General features: G+C 41.7%; 1 protein-coding gene across 1 annotated transcript in view; it reads left to right on the plus strand.

The window, feature by feature from the left end:
- Positions 1–13,654, plus strand: part of LOC115542969 (NLR family CARD domain-containing protein 3-like) — a 397,473-nt gene that overhangs the window by 224,732 nt on the left and 159,087 nt on the right. The window lies entirely within an intron of this gene.

Here is a 13,654-nt window from a genome sequence, read left to right on the forward strand (position 1 = left end):
AATTACTGGCTCTCAGTAACCTTAGGCTTGAAACTAGAATGACAGAATGACAAATCAGTTTTGATCAACTCTGACGTACCAAACTGTTTTGTCAAAGTCTGAGTCTTATTTGAGCATGTTTTCTTTTCCTTCCCTTATATTAAGAACAGACAATAACCAAATAGAAGTCACTATTTTAGCGTCAATCTTGAGCACAGAAGATGTAGGTCATGTAGACAGAAACACAGTAGAGAACAAAGACAGAACCCTGTTCATATCAGGGGAGCCTTTAAAGGAGAACTCAGGTGATTTTTAACCCCATTAGGCAGAGATCTGCCCTGGCTGCCGGCGATACGGAATAGCTATAACGCTAACCTATGGGGGAAAACTCTTTAGCCGCTTTTGGGGCTTCTAAATACATTCAGAAAAGCCTTCCAAGACCCATGTAACACGAGTTGGGTCCTCACGAGTTGGGTCCTTAGGAGACAACACTGTGCTCGATTAACTCAAATAGTGTGGCGCAACATTACAAACTTAGTGTTTTTGCATGGAGTCACTCACCTCAGATTACCCCGTTGACCTATCCAGAACGCCCCTACTAGTCGACAGCAGGACGGATGTGCGTGGATGCACAGCCTCTGACTAGCGGCTGGGAGCGCATCCGTTCTGCTGTCGGCTAGTGAGGGTGTTCTGGATACGTCAACGGGGTAATCTGAGGTGAGCAAAAACACAAAGTTTATACTGTTTCACTCAGGTCAGATGTATTGCTCTTCATGAGTTTCTGCTCTGGCTGTTCACGTTGTGTTTTAAACGTGGCCGATACGATGACTGTGGATCTAGAGTGACGTCAGAGTCACATTACGATACGACTGTTCAACCTGAGGTCGCAGTGAGAGAAATCCCTCCTGTATCTGATTCAGGACCGCGTATGGAAGTGGCCCAAACCAGAATTTAACAGACCTGATTCTGTGTGATTTGTGCTGTTCACACTGTTCTGAAAGAAATCAGATCGGAGTCAACTTTGAGCAGAACAATCTGGCAACTCTTGTTTGCAGACTGACGAGGCCAATCCCAGCCTCTTACCACCATAACATCTCCCCCCCCCCCCCCCCCCCCCCGTTCCTCCTCGCTGAAGAAGCCCCCCTCCATGTCTGACCGGTCACTCTCCAAGCCCTCACCTCTTCCCAATAGACTGATTTCCATCTTTAAAGGTAACAGGTTGACCCATAGAGCGGTCACTCTTCAAGGAGACACAGCTGGGTCCATACTATGTGATACTCTGGGAGAAATTAACCATTACTTTTATATTAACTATGAGTATTAACAGGCCTACATATCATACATTAATGGTGGAAAGCAGCTAAATCATCTCTGAATTCATAGGCGTACTATGGGACTCGGCACGGTGCCAGAGTCTGGGGTCAAGGCGTACTGACGTCAACATAATGTTTAGATTAGATTGGCGTCCACCAGATGTTTAGATTAGCTCAACCTAATGTTTAGATTAGTTAGCCTAATGTTTAGATTAGTTAGCCTAATGTTTAGATTAGCTCAACCTAATGTTTAGATTAGACTAGCGTCCACCAGATGTTTAGATTAGCTCAACCTAATGTTTAGATTAGTTAGCCTAATGTTTAGATTAGCGTCAACCTAATGTTTAGCTTAGATTGGCGTCCACCAGATGTTTAGATTAACTCAACCTAATGTTTAGATTAGACTAGCGTCCACCAGATGTTTAGATTAGCTCAACCTAATGTTTAGATTAGTTAACCTAATGTTTAGATTAACTCAAACTAATGTTTAGATTAGTTAGCCTAATGTTTAGATTAGCGTCAGCCTAATGTTTAGATTAGCTCAACCTAATGTTTAGATTAGTTAGCCTAATGTTTAGATTAGTTGGCCTAATGTTTAGATTAGTTAGCCTAATGTTTAGATTAGTTAGCTTAATGTTTAGATTAGTTAGCCTAATGTTTATATTAGTTAGCCTAATGTTTAGATTAGTTAGCCTAATGTTTAGATTAGTTAGCCTAATGTTTAGATTAGTTAGCCTAATGTTTAGATTAGTTAGCCTAATGTTTAGATTAGATTGGCTGCGGATGTTGAGATTAGTTAGCCTAATGTTTAGATTAGTTAGCCTTATGTTTAGATTAGTTAGCCTAATGTTTATATTAGTTAGCCTAATGTTTAGAAGTTAGCCTAATGTTTAGATTAGTTAGCCTAATGTTTAGAAGTTAGCCTAATGTTTAGATTAGTTAGCCTAATGTTTAGATTAGTAAGCCTAATGTTTAGATTAGTTTGGCTGAGGATGTTGACCACATAACTAGAGTAATGTATGACTGACCGGCTGTAAGCAGGCATACCATATGGACAACAGCTTTGTGTGTGAGGATAAAAAGCCCGGGATCTTATGATCGTTAGCGTCTTTGCGGTTTTGTTGTTGCTTGTTTGCGGGCAACAATAAAGTCTCTGTCAATACTTGATCCGGACTCCCCGATTCCTCTTGCTCTCTCAGTTAGTTGAAGTGATAGAACTCGGTTATTTTCTACCACAATACTTTATTTGATATATCCTCACCTTTTCTTAAAAGGTTGGTGATTTCAATCTTTCTTTTTTTTCTTTTTTGGAGCGCTCCATGGAGACACAGCTGGGTCCAGGGGAGTCTGCTCTCTGCTGCTGCTCTGGGCTTCAACACACACACACACACACACACACTTTAATCACACTGCCGGTGCTGTGTGTGTGTGTGTGTGTGTGTGTGTGTGTGTGTGTGTGTGTGTGTGTGTGTGTGTGTGTGTGTGTGTGTGTGTGTGTGTGTGTGTGTGGACTGGCCATCGTCCAGGTGGGCCGTTGACCCAATGTGGGCCGGTCCGGTCCGCTATGTTTTGTTTTTTTCTCTCTCTCTCAATTCCCTCCAATTGGGCCGGCCAATGGGCTACAGAGAGCTAGCAGTGTGTTGCCAGCATCGACACATATTATTGGTCTATGTTTGTCATTGTCAATCAATCATGGGCTGACAGGCTCAGAGAGCCCTGACAGTGCTGTCAATCACAACATAAACCAGGGTGGGCGGGACCTCATGGCATGGGCCGGAGTCGTGGGAGTCGGGACGGAGCTGAAAATGGATAAGCGTAAGAAACGCCCGGGTGGCGCTGAAGAACTGAAGTCTCTGGAGGTGGAAGCTGCTAAAGGTTCTAAATGGACTGACCTATTTGGTGCCGGGGTCAACACCCCAGCTGGTGCTGCTGCACTGGGAGACGAGCGAGTGGAGGCATGCTAAGTAACGTTAGCCTGGGGCTAGCTAGGCTACATTTTGAGACATGTCCAAAACAAAACAAAACGTTTTCACATTGAATGTGATGTGACCTAATTAACTGCATACTTGTGACAACATATTAGCCCAGAGTTGAAGGGCTGTGACTAATGGTAGTTGTGATTGATTTTGTTTAAATATGCCGGATTGTGATATTATGGGTTATTATTATTGGTCAGATGATTTAGCTAAGGTAGCAAACAGCTTCTAACGTCAGCAGTCTCTTGTTGCCATAGCATCAGTAAACATTGACATGGACTATTGAGCTGTAAATAGAGATGCAGAATCAAGCTGTATTATAAATACAGATGAGATACTTTGAATTATAGCACAAAATACAAGTAAACCTATAGGAAATAATTCGTTTAATTTGCAATATTTGCCATTGAATTTATTGTAATCTTTCAATTCATTTATTGTTTACTGAGGTGATGACTTTTTCATGTGGTGAGAGGAATGCAATATGTGTTTGTTTATTTGAAGAAACATACTATACGTGCGATAAAATGACAATTAGTAATTCATAAATGTCTCTTTATATTCTCTGCTAACATCATCTCCTTTCAAACAGGTTTTCCTGACCTAATAGAAGTTCTTCTATGATAGAGAGAGGGAGGGAGAGAGAGAGAGAGAGAGAGAGAGAGAGAGAGAGAGAGAGAGAGAGAGAGAGAGAGAGAGAGAGAGAGAGAGAGAGAGAGAGAGAGAGAGAGATCTTGACTTAGCGAGTTTACTATGCAACTTGTTTCGTCTCAGATTGAAACAAAGGTTTATTTCCTGGTTGAAGATTTTCATATTGATGATTTTAATTTCAAACATCTGCATTTCTTTTAAGTTCAATTAACAGTTATGCAGGTAGGCCTTAGGGCTATTTTGAGACTTAAGTCATCCTTCATGACAGATACATTTGTTCACTAAGTGTCACTACGTCACAAAAAGTCTACATGGCTGTTTCTTGCAGGTCATACATTTGGTGAGGAGTGTAGCTGGCTGGCTGCGGACGAGGAAGTAGGGCAATATATAAATTGCCCTAAATATAACGATAAATAGAGAATTGATATTTTTTGTTTTTATCTATAGCTGTGTGAAAAAGTCTAATGTCTAATATGAGAATGCATATCTGTTCAGACCTATAATTCATGTCTTAGACTTTTTCTCGCAGATACAGATAAAAAAAACAATAGGGATCCAACCTGATGGCTTGGACCCCTAATTAAATTCTCTATTCATGGTTTCACAATGACTGAGGCCCCGTTCACACGAAGCCGATTTCATGGCGAAACCGCAAAGGTCTTGTACGATTCGGCCTTCCGTACACACGAAGCCGGCGAATCCGCTGACCGAAACCGCATACTTCTGAAACCACCCTCGGAGGAGGTTTCAAATCTACCTGGTTTCGTTTTGGATTCGTGTGTATGCCTGAAACCGACTGAAACCGCAAACCATGACGTCATCGCCCCACCCCTCGACCTCCTAGCCAATGGCTCTTAAGCCCGCGGAGTCTCAGAAATCACATGCGAGCATGCGCATAAGGGCAGCCTTTATGCGCATGCTCGCCTCTACTTCTTATTTCATTTCTTCTGGATTTCTGTACCAGAAGAGGCGCCCCTTATGGGCCTGGAATGTGTACTACAGCGTTTCTACAGATCTACCCGGTTTCGCTTGGCTTCGTCTTTACGGAGATACTTCGAAACCGGATAGATCGAAACCGTAACGGTTTCGCCCGTTTCGGCTTCGTGTGAACGGGGCCTGAGTCACAGTTGAAACAAATGAGTTTCAGCTCTAATGTCGCTACTGTCTGTAATATGTTTCTATTTCGATTATTTGTCAGGATATTTTGTAATTATTGTCCGAGTCTGGTTTTAACTAACGATGGGCTTACACCAAAATATTTTCACATTCACAGACTGAAAACTTTACGGAAGAGGATTAGGGCCACACATGTAAAAAAAAATTAAGTTCTGACTTTATTCTCAGAATTCTGAGAAAAAAGTCAGAATTCTGACTTTAATCTCAGAATTCTGAGAATAAAGTCAGAATTCTGACATTAATCTCAGAATTCTGACATTAATCTCAGAATTCTGAGATAAAAAGTCAGAATTCTGACATTAATCTCAGAATTCTGAGATAAAAAGTCAGAATTCTGACATTAATCTCAGAATTCTGAGATTAAAGTCAGAATTCTGACTTTAATCTCAGAATTCTGAGAAAAAAGTCAGAATTCTGACATTAATCTCAGAATTCTGAGAAAAAAGTCAGAATTCTGACTTTAAAGTCAGAACTACGGGTATCTGTAAGGACCAACCTCCGTGGGAGAGACACTTTGCTTTATGCAGTAGGAGGAAACCTATGGAAGTCCAAGAAAGCCACAATCCGGCCCTAGAATGGCGCGGTAAAAGTGCACGTCCCATAGCCAACTCACCAAGCTCACCAAGTCCAGTATTCAGAATTCAAAGCATTTATTCACAAATACGTTCTATTTTTTTGACAAGCGGAGCCGACAGTCCTGTGCAAGTATGCACATTAGCCATGTGCGCCAAACAGAAGATAGACGCAATGTATACATGGATTAAAGTTCTCCGTCGCTACGACGGATTTCCGTCATTTGGAGTTCACAGAGGCCACTTCACATCTCCGATAACGTCGGGACAAATTTACAAACAGGCGTCATTTGGATAAACTAATCGCATATTAAGGATCTAAATAGGTACTTTCTCGCATAAAAAAATATTAAAACTTAAGAAAGTGATGTATTAACAGCACTGAAGCGAGAATTAAAACAGCTTTTAGCAGCTTTACCGCTACCGCTGCCGCGAAATGCATTCTGGGAAACTTGCATACTGTATACTGCGGTGCAGTCGGTCTGCTGTATACTGCATACTGAATCCCACATTCAGTATGCAGTATACAGTACATACCGCGCAGTATGTAGTCGGCAGTACGGTAGTATGCAGTTTCGAACATGTATGGCAAGCCGAGTGTGCCACAATTCGACTTCAATTAAACGCGTTCTGAAACGCCAGCACGCGTGCCCAGAACGCGTTTTGGTTTTCCAGAACGCGTTCCGGCGTTTCAGCGCGCGCGCCCAAAACGCGTTCCGGCGTTTCAGCGCGCACGCCCAGCGCATGTTCGTGACTGCTATACAAAACCATTTATAGTGCATCTATTTTTCTGCTGGGTAGTGATAGTCGCCCTAAATGCAGCTTTAATTTGGGCTCTGATTCTGAATAAATGCCGCTGCTGAACTGTGTGAATAAATAATCATATGCTAGGGCAAACACACAGACAACATCAGTCGAGACCATAGCTCTTCTTTCGCGAATCTTTTCTGTTGTGTCGTTCTTAAAGTCGAAAGATGTTAAGATGTTTCAAATTAGGTGGTTAATGTGGAGGTGGTGAACACTACAAGTACATACACTTTGACTATACACTATCTAAGCTACTTGACCGAACATTGTGTATGGTAAGTGCCGTGGCAACTATGATAACATAATTAAAAAATACTTTTATTTATAGCGTATCGTTCAGGGGCGTTGCTAGACCTAGAGTTTTACTGGGGCACAGGCCCCCAACTGCCAACATTTTTTTTTTTACGTGTGCACAATATGAAATAGATTGATACAGAAGGTTATGTACGAGCTTCAAAATCATTGTCAATGTCATACTGTAGGCTATATTAAAGCACTGGTAAAGGTAAAGACGCAAAGATGGATTCATGAGTACCGTACAATTATATTTATTTAAACACATACACATCTCAAAGATTTACAAATAAGGTAACTGACAAATAAACAAAAAGTCTCTTTATGACCTTCACCTCTTTATCAGGAGAAGTCTACACATCTATATTTATTTAGAAGCTGTGTGGAAACAGCATAATTTTGCCAGAACGACATGTACTAAAAAGGCAAGAAACAAGGTTTAAAACTAATAGAATTTCTGACTTAAGGTGAGGTGGCTCATTGCCACCAATCAACCTGGAAAATGTTATAGAACCATCAAAGCTCGTAAATTAAACTAAATAAGTCCATACACTACTGCATAGAGCCTTTTTAAATGATAATTCTTTCACTATTAAGCTGTATCGCCGCGCCTTCATGGTGGCAAAGCGGTCAATAACGTGGCTTTGACTCACTTTGCATAGTTGCTCCTTTTCAATGGACAAAAGAGAAAGTTGGTGAAGCCTTCCTTGCCCCATGGTGGACCTAAGCCAGGTGTGGAGCCTTCTCGACACACTGAAAGATCGCTCACAACTACAACTGTTTACAGGAATTGTGAGTGCAATGATCTGAATTATCTGTGTCAGTGTTGGGAACATTGTTGGGTCCAGTATGTTAAAAACACCCTGTATATCCATAATTTCCTTTTTTGTGTTAAGGAATTTTTTGTCCACTAAAACTTCAAGTTTTGAATACAGACAATTTTTCATTCATTATTAATTTTCCGCGTGTGTGCGTGCACGCATGGTGTGTGTGTGTGTGTGTGTGTGTGTGTGTGTGTGTGTGTGTGTGTGTGTGTGTGTGTGTGTGTGTGTGTGTGTGTGTGTGTGTGTGTGTGTGTGTGTGTGTGTGTGTGTGTGCTATAAAACTACAGGCTACAGACGCTCAGTATTGAAAAACTGGTGCTAATTATATGGGCAACATTCTTTAACAGCAATCAAGTAGTCATTGTTTGTGTCAAACAAGTTGTGAATTTGTTGTAACGTTAAAAAAGGAGATGACTTACTCTGGGCTGTTTCCAGCTCCCGTGGTTTCCAACGAAACATGATCAACAAAAAAACAAGGAATTGAAAGCAACTTACAATATGCCTAGGTTACATTAATTTCCCCTGATGGCAGCAATGTTCCACTTTCAGCTGGAATTCACGGTACATCAAAACCACACGTCTTCTTTCGATTTCAGTTCCCTTTATTTATTCACACAGTTCAGCAGCGGCATTTATTCAGAATCAGAGCCCAAATTAAAGCTGCATTTAGGGCGACTATCACTACCCAGCAGAAAAATAGATGCACTATAAATGGTTTTGTATAGCAGTCACGAACATGAGCATAGTTGTGGAAATGCTGGTGTTAGAAAACAAAGTTGACGGGAATTAAAGTGCTGCACATCGACTGTACAAATGTAGATTATTCATCACAAGAATTTTAATTCAGAAATCGAATAGGCTAATTAACTCTGAATTGTGAGATAAAATTCAGCATTCTGATAATAAAGTCAGAATACTTGGATAAAATCCGAATTCTGATAATTAAATCCAGCATTAAAGGTTCATTTAAGAAGGTTCTCCCCAGTCATTTGTCGCCTGGTCGCAGTGTCGAGTTTTTTTTTTTAAAGTAGTTCACTAGTCATAGCGTGCAAATAAATTGCAGTGTCAGAATTCTGAGAATTTTGTCAGCATTCAGATTTCTCAGAATTCTCTTATGCTGCAAATTAAAGCGCTACTACTAGCAAACTAGTTTCAGCGTGACTGGAGAGAACTTCCTTAAATTAACCTTTAATGCTAGATTTGCATCAACGCTATTGTGTGAATTAGTATGGTTCTCTTTCATGGAAGCCGGAAGTGGGAGATTCCTTATTTTTTTTACCATTATTGTTTTATTAACAAATTTCTCCTACAGGGGATTGATAAAGTTCTATCTAGACTATTGAACAGAAAGAAACACTTGGTCATACTTTACACACTTTACCACTGAAACATTCAGAAGAGTCACATGGACGAATCCGTAAATAACTGATTTTTTTCATTGGTTATTGCGTTAAATCTTACCCAGATACAGTAGGGGTATTTTCTGATTGGCTTTTATGTAGCCCCTTTCGTTTTTTGATTGGCTGGTAAGAGGCAGGCTCGACTGAAGACTCCAGAGGCAGCAGGAGATGCACTTGATGAATCCTGCCGATTCCATAGCGAGAGTGGCGCTTCTGCAGATGAATTTAATAATGATCAATGGAATTTTACTGGGGCACTGGAGACTTTTACTGGGGCACGTGCCCCAGTAAAAAGGGGCTGACGACGCCTCTGGTATCGTTTATTACATTTATTTATTACAGCATTACATGAGTCAGCTTATTCGTCTTCTGAGTACAATAAAAACAATAAAAGAGTTCAGAAGTTAGAGTTAAAATTCCATTAGAAGTAAATAAGTCCGTCTGAAGTATTAACATGCAGTTGCAGGTTTTAGCCTGTACGTGGTAGTAGCCTAAAAGACGAGGTATAATTCACTTCATCAGTTGGAATGAGACAGATAGAAAAAACTATATATATATATATATATATGTATATATAATATAGGGAGGTGAGGAGATAGATACTACTACAACTGATACTATTGGTAACCAACTGGTAGGTATTGGTACCCAACAGACCAAGCCCTTTAGGAAGACTTCCATCCTGCTCCTGTCACATTACATAAATAGTTGGTGTATAGCCTATATAAATGCAGAAAATATTGCAGCCAAAATTGCCCCCAAAATATTCACAACATTTACCATTTAACCATCCCTTTTCACATTAAACTGGCCTCTACTCTTGATACATTTGTAACTCACCTACAAACTCACTCATAGCCTTTAATTTAGTGAAACGTTTTGGTCACCTTTTTCCTATTTCTTTTTCACAGTGTCTACACGTCAGGTCATGGTGAGGAATATATTAATCATATATTTATATTAGTTAGTTAGTATGTTAATACTATATTGTTATTAAGTGAACATCAGTCCATGTGTTACAAACAAACAGCAGAAATCAAATGCCGGGAGGAGGGAGAAGCCTGTCTGGGCAGGCTCTATACACTGCGGTCCCGGTCCAACCAGCACCTGCCGACAATCTCCTGATTAGGAGTGAGAGAAACTGATTCGCGAAAGAAGAGCTCTGGTCTCGACTGATGTTGTCTGTGTGTTTGCCCTAGCATATGATTGGGTGAAAACGGCTCAAATCTATTGGCTGAGAAAATTGAGGGGAGGAGCGCATTAGCATATTAACAGCACGCGTGCTGTTAATATGCTAATATGCGTTCTGAGCGCGCGCGCATAAATGCCGGAACGCGTTCTTGGCGCGCGCGCTGAAATGCCAGAACGCGTTCTGGGCGCGCGCGCTGAAACGCTGGGCGCGCGCGCTGAAACGCCGGAACGCGTTCTGGGCACGCGTGCTGGCGTTTCAGAACGCGTTTAATTGAAGTCGAATTGTGGCACACTCGGCTTGCCATACGTTTCAGCGCGCGCGCCCAGAACGCGTTCTGGCATTTCAGCGCGCGCGCCAAGAACGCGTTCCGGCATTTCTGCGCGCGCGCTCAGAACGCATATTAGCATATTAACAGCACGCGTGCTGTTAATATGCTAATGCGCTCCTCCCCTCAATTTTCTCAGCCAATAGATTTGAGCCGTTTTCACCCAATCATATGCTAGGGCAAACACACAGACAACATCAGTCGAGACCAGAGCTCTTCTTTCGCGAATCAGTTTCTCTCACTCCTAATCAGGAGATTGTCGGCAGGTGCTGGTTGGACCGGGACCGCAGTGTATAGAGCCTGCCCAGACAGGCTTCTCCCTCCTCCCGGCATTTGATTTCTGCTGTTTGTTTGTAACACATGGACTGATGTTCACTTAATAACAATATAGTAATAACATACTAACTAACTAATATAAATATATGATTAATATATTCCTCACCATGACCTGACGTGTAGACACTGTGAAAAAGAAATAGGAAAAAGGTGACCAAAACGTTTCACTAAATTAAAGGCTATGAGTGAGTTTGTAGGTGAGTTACAAATGTATCAAGAGTAGAGGCCAGTTTAATGTGAAAAGGGATGGTTAAATGGTAAATGTTGTGAATATTTTGGGGGCAATTTTGGCTGCAATATTTTCTGCATTTATATAGGCTATACACCAACTATTTATGTAATGTGACAGGAGCAGGATGGAAGTCTTCCTAAAGGGCTTGGTCTGTTGGGTACCAATACCTATGGTTACCAATAGTATCAGTTGTAGTAGTATCCATCTCCTCACCTCCCTATATTATATATATATATATATATATATATATATATATATATATATATATATATATATATATATATATATATATAGTTTTTTCTATCTGTCTCATTCCAACTGATGAAGTGAATTATACCTCGTCTTATAGGCTACTACCACGTACAGGCTGAAACCTGCAACTGCATGTTAATACTTCAGACGGACTTACTTCTAATGGAATTTTAACTCTAACTTCTGAACTCTTTTATTGTTTTTATTGTACTCAGAAGACGAATAAGCTGACTCATGTAATGCTGTAATAAATAAATGTAATAAACGATACGCTATAAATAAAAGTATTTTTTAATTATGTTATCATAGTTGCCACGGCACTTACCATACACAATGTTCGGTCAAGTAGCTTAGATAGTGTATAGTCAAAGTGTATGTACTTGTAGTGTTCACCACCTCCACATTAACCACCTAATTTGAAACATCTTAACATCTTTCGACTTTAAGAACGACACAACAGAAAAGATTCGCGAAAGAAGAGCTCTGGTCTCGACTGATGTTGTCTGTGTGTTTGCCCTAGCATATGATTAGGTGAAAACGGCTCAAATCTATTGGCTGAGAAAATTGAGGGGAGGAGCACATTAGCATATTAACAGCACGCGTGCTGTTAATATGCTAATATGCGTTCTGAGCGCGCGCGCAGAAATGCCGGAACGCGTTCTTGGCGCGCGCGCTGAAATGCCAGAACGCGTTCTGGGCGCGCGCGCTGAAATGCCAGAACGCGTTGAAACGCCGGAACGCGTTCTGGAATATGGCAAGCCGAGTGTGCCACAATTCGACTTCAATTAAACGCGTTCTGAAACGCCAGCACGCGTGCCCAGAACGCGTTTTGGTTTTCCAGAACGCGTTCCGGCGTTTCAGCGCGCGCGCCCAGAACGCGTTCCGGCGTTTCAGCGCGCGCGCCCAGCGTTTCAGCGCGTGCGCCCAGAACGCGTTCTGGCATTTCAGCGCGCGCGCCAAGAACGCGTTCCGGCATTTCTGCGCGCGCGCTCAGAACGCATATTAGCATATTAACAGCACGCGTAATGTTAATATGCTAATGCGCTCCTCCCCTCAATTTTCTCAGCCAATAGATTTGAGCCGTTTTCACCCAATCATATGCTAGGGCAAACACACAGACAACATCAGTCGAGACCAGGGCCCCGTTTCCCGAAAGCGTCGTTAGCCTAAGTGGATCGTGAAGTGCGTCGAAAGGGCATCGTAGAGTTTTCACCGCGTTTCCCGAAAGCATCGTGGGGAACGAACGTCTTGAAAACGCTCGTAGCTAACGAGTACTCCAGGGGTGCTCGTAGGTACTCGTAGGACTCTAAGAGAATCGTCAGCTATAGCCTCAGTGGCGACACCATCGGACATTCCGTCTATTGGATGCGTTTTATTAAAACGCATTGCGCCTTTATGTTCTTAGTTTGGTAATTAATAAAGATTATTAATTAATTTATTAATAAAGATGTTAAAATGGCCAAAATAAAACGGGACAGTCCAGAAAATGTTTGCGCAGGCAGGGCACTCAAAATGTGTGAGAGAAAGTGGGGGGATTTGTGCAGACTGACATAGGCTACTCATAAAACGTAGCATAAAATAATGTAAAAAATAAAATAAAATTAAAAAAATTTAAAATAAAGAAATGAAATAAATTATAAAAAACAAGCAAAGGAGCAGGTAAAAGGCTGGGATATGGTGGGGATTGGTCACGTTGACGGGAATGTTTAGTGACATGTGGGAGGGTGGAGGGGGTTAAAAAAAAGTCTCAATCACTCTTCGACGCGCATGAAAACCAGCCGCGTAGTTATGAGGGAGGCCGTCCTCACACCGATCTTCCTCGTCGTCATCGTCCTCAGCGTCCTCCGGTTCAAGCAATGCCACCCCAGCCTTAGCTGCAATGTTGTGCAACATAGCCGTCACACATATCACGGCGCATGACTTGGCCGGCGAAAACTGGAGCCCTCCGCCTGACTTGTGAAGGCATCTAAAGCGCAACTTCCACCTCCCGATCGTGCGCTCAACGATGCACCGGGCCAGACGGTGGGCTTCGTTGTATTCCTCATCAATACATACCTTACCCTATTTCCGGAGGGGCTTTTATAGCCAATCAAATTATCAATCAAGGAAACCCTTATGCGGAATCAGATTAAGTCGGCTCTCTTTGCTGCGCAAAGCATGTTTCAGAAATCAGCCCATTAAGATAAATGTAGTTGTCACACAAGCTATTTTTAATTTTTTGTCATATGGAATTATTTCAGGGGGGAAAATGCCGTGAAACGCACAGTGCATTCAGGATTAGGACTGATATATGTCGGTTTAAGCCTAATCAATTGTGTTTTAATG

This window comes from Gadus morhua, chromosome 4, assembly GCF_902167405.1.
Source record: "Gadus morhua chromosome 4, gadMor3.0, whole genome shotgun sequence".
In the NCBI taxonomy this organism is placed as follows: domain Eukaryota; kingdom Metazoa; phylum Chordata; class Actinopteri; order Gadiformes; family Gadidae; genus Gadus; species Gadus morhua.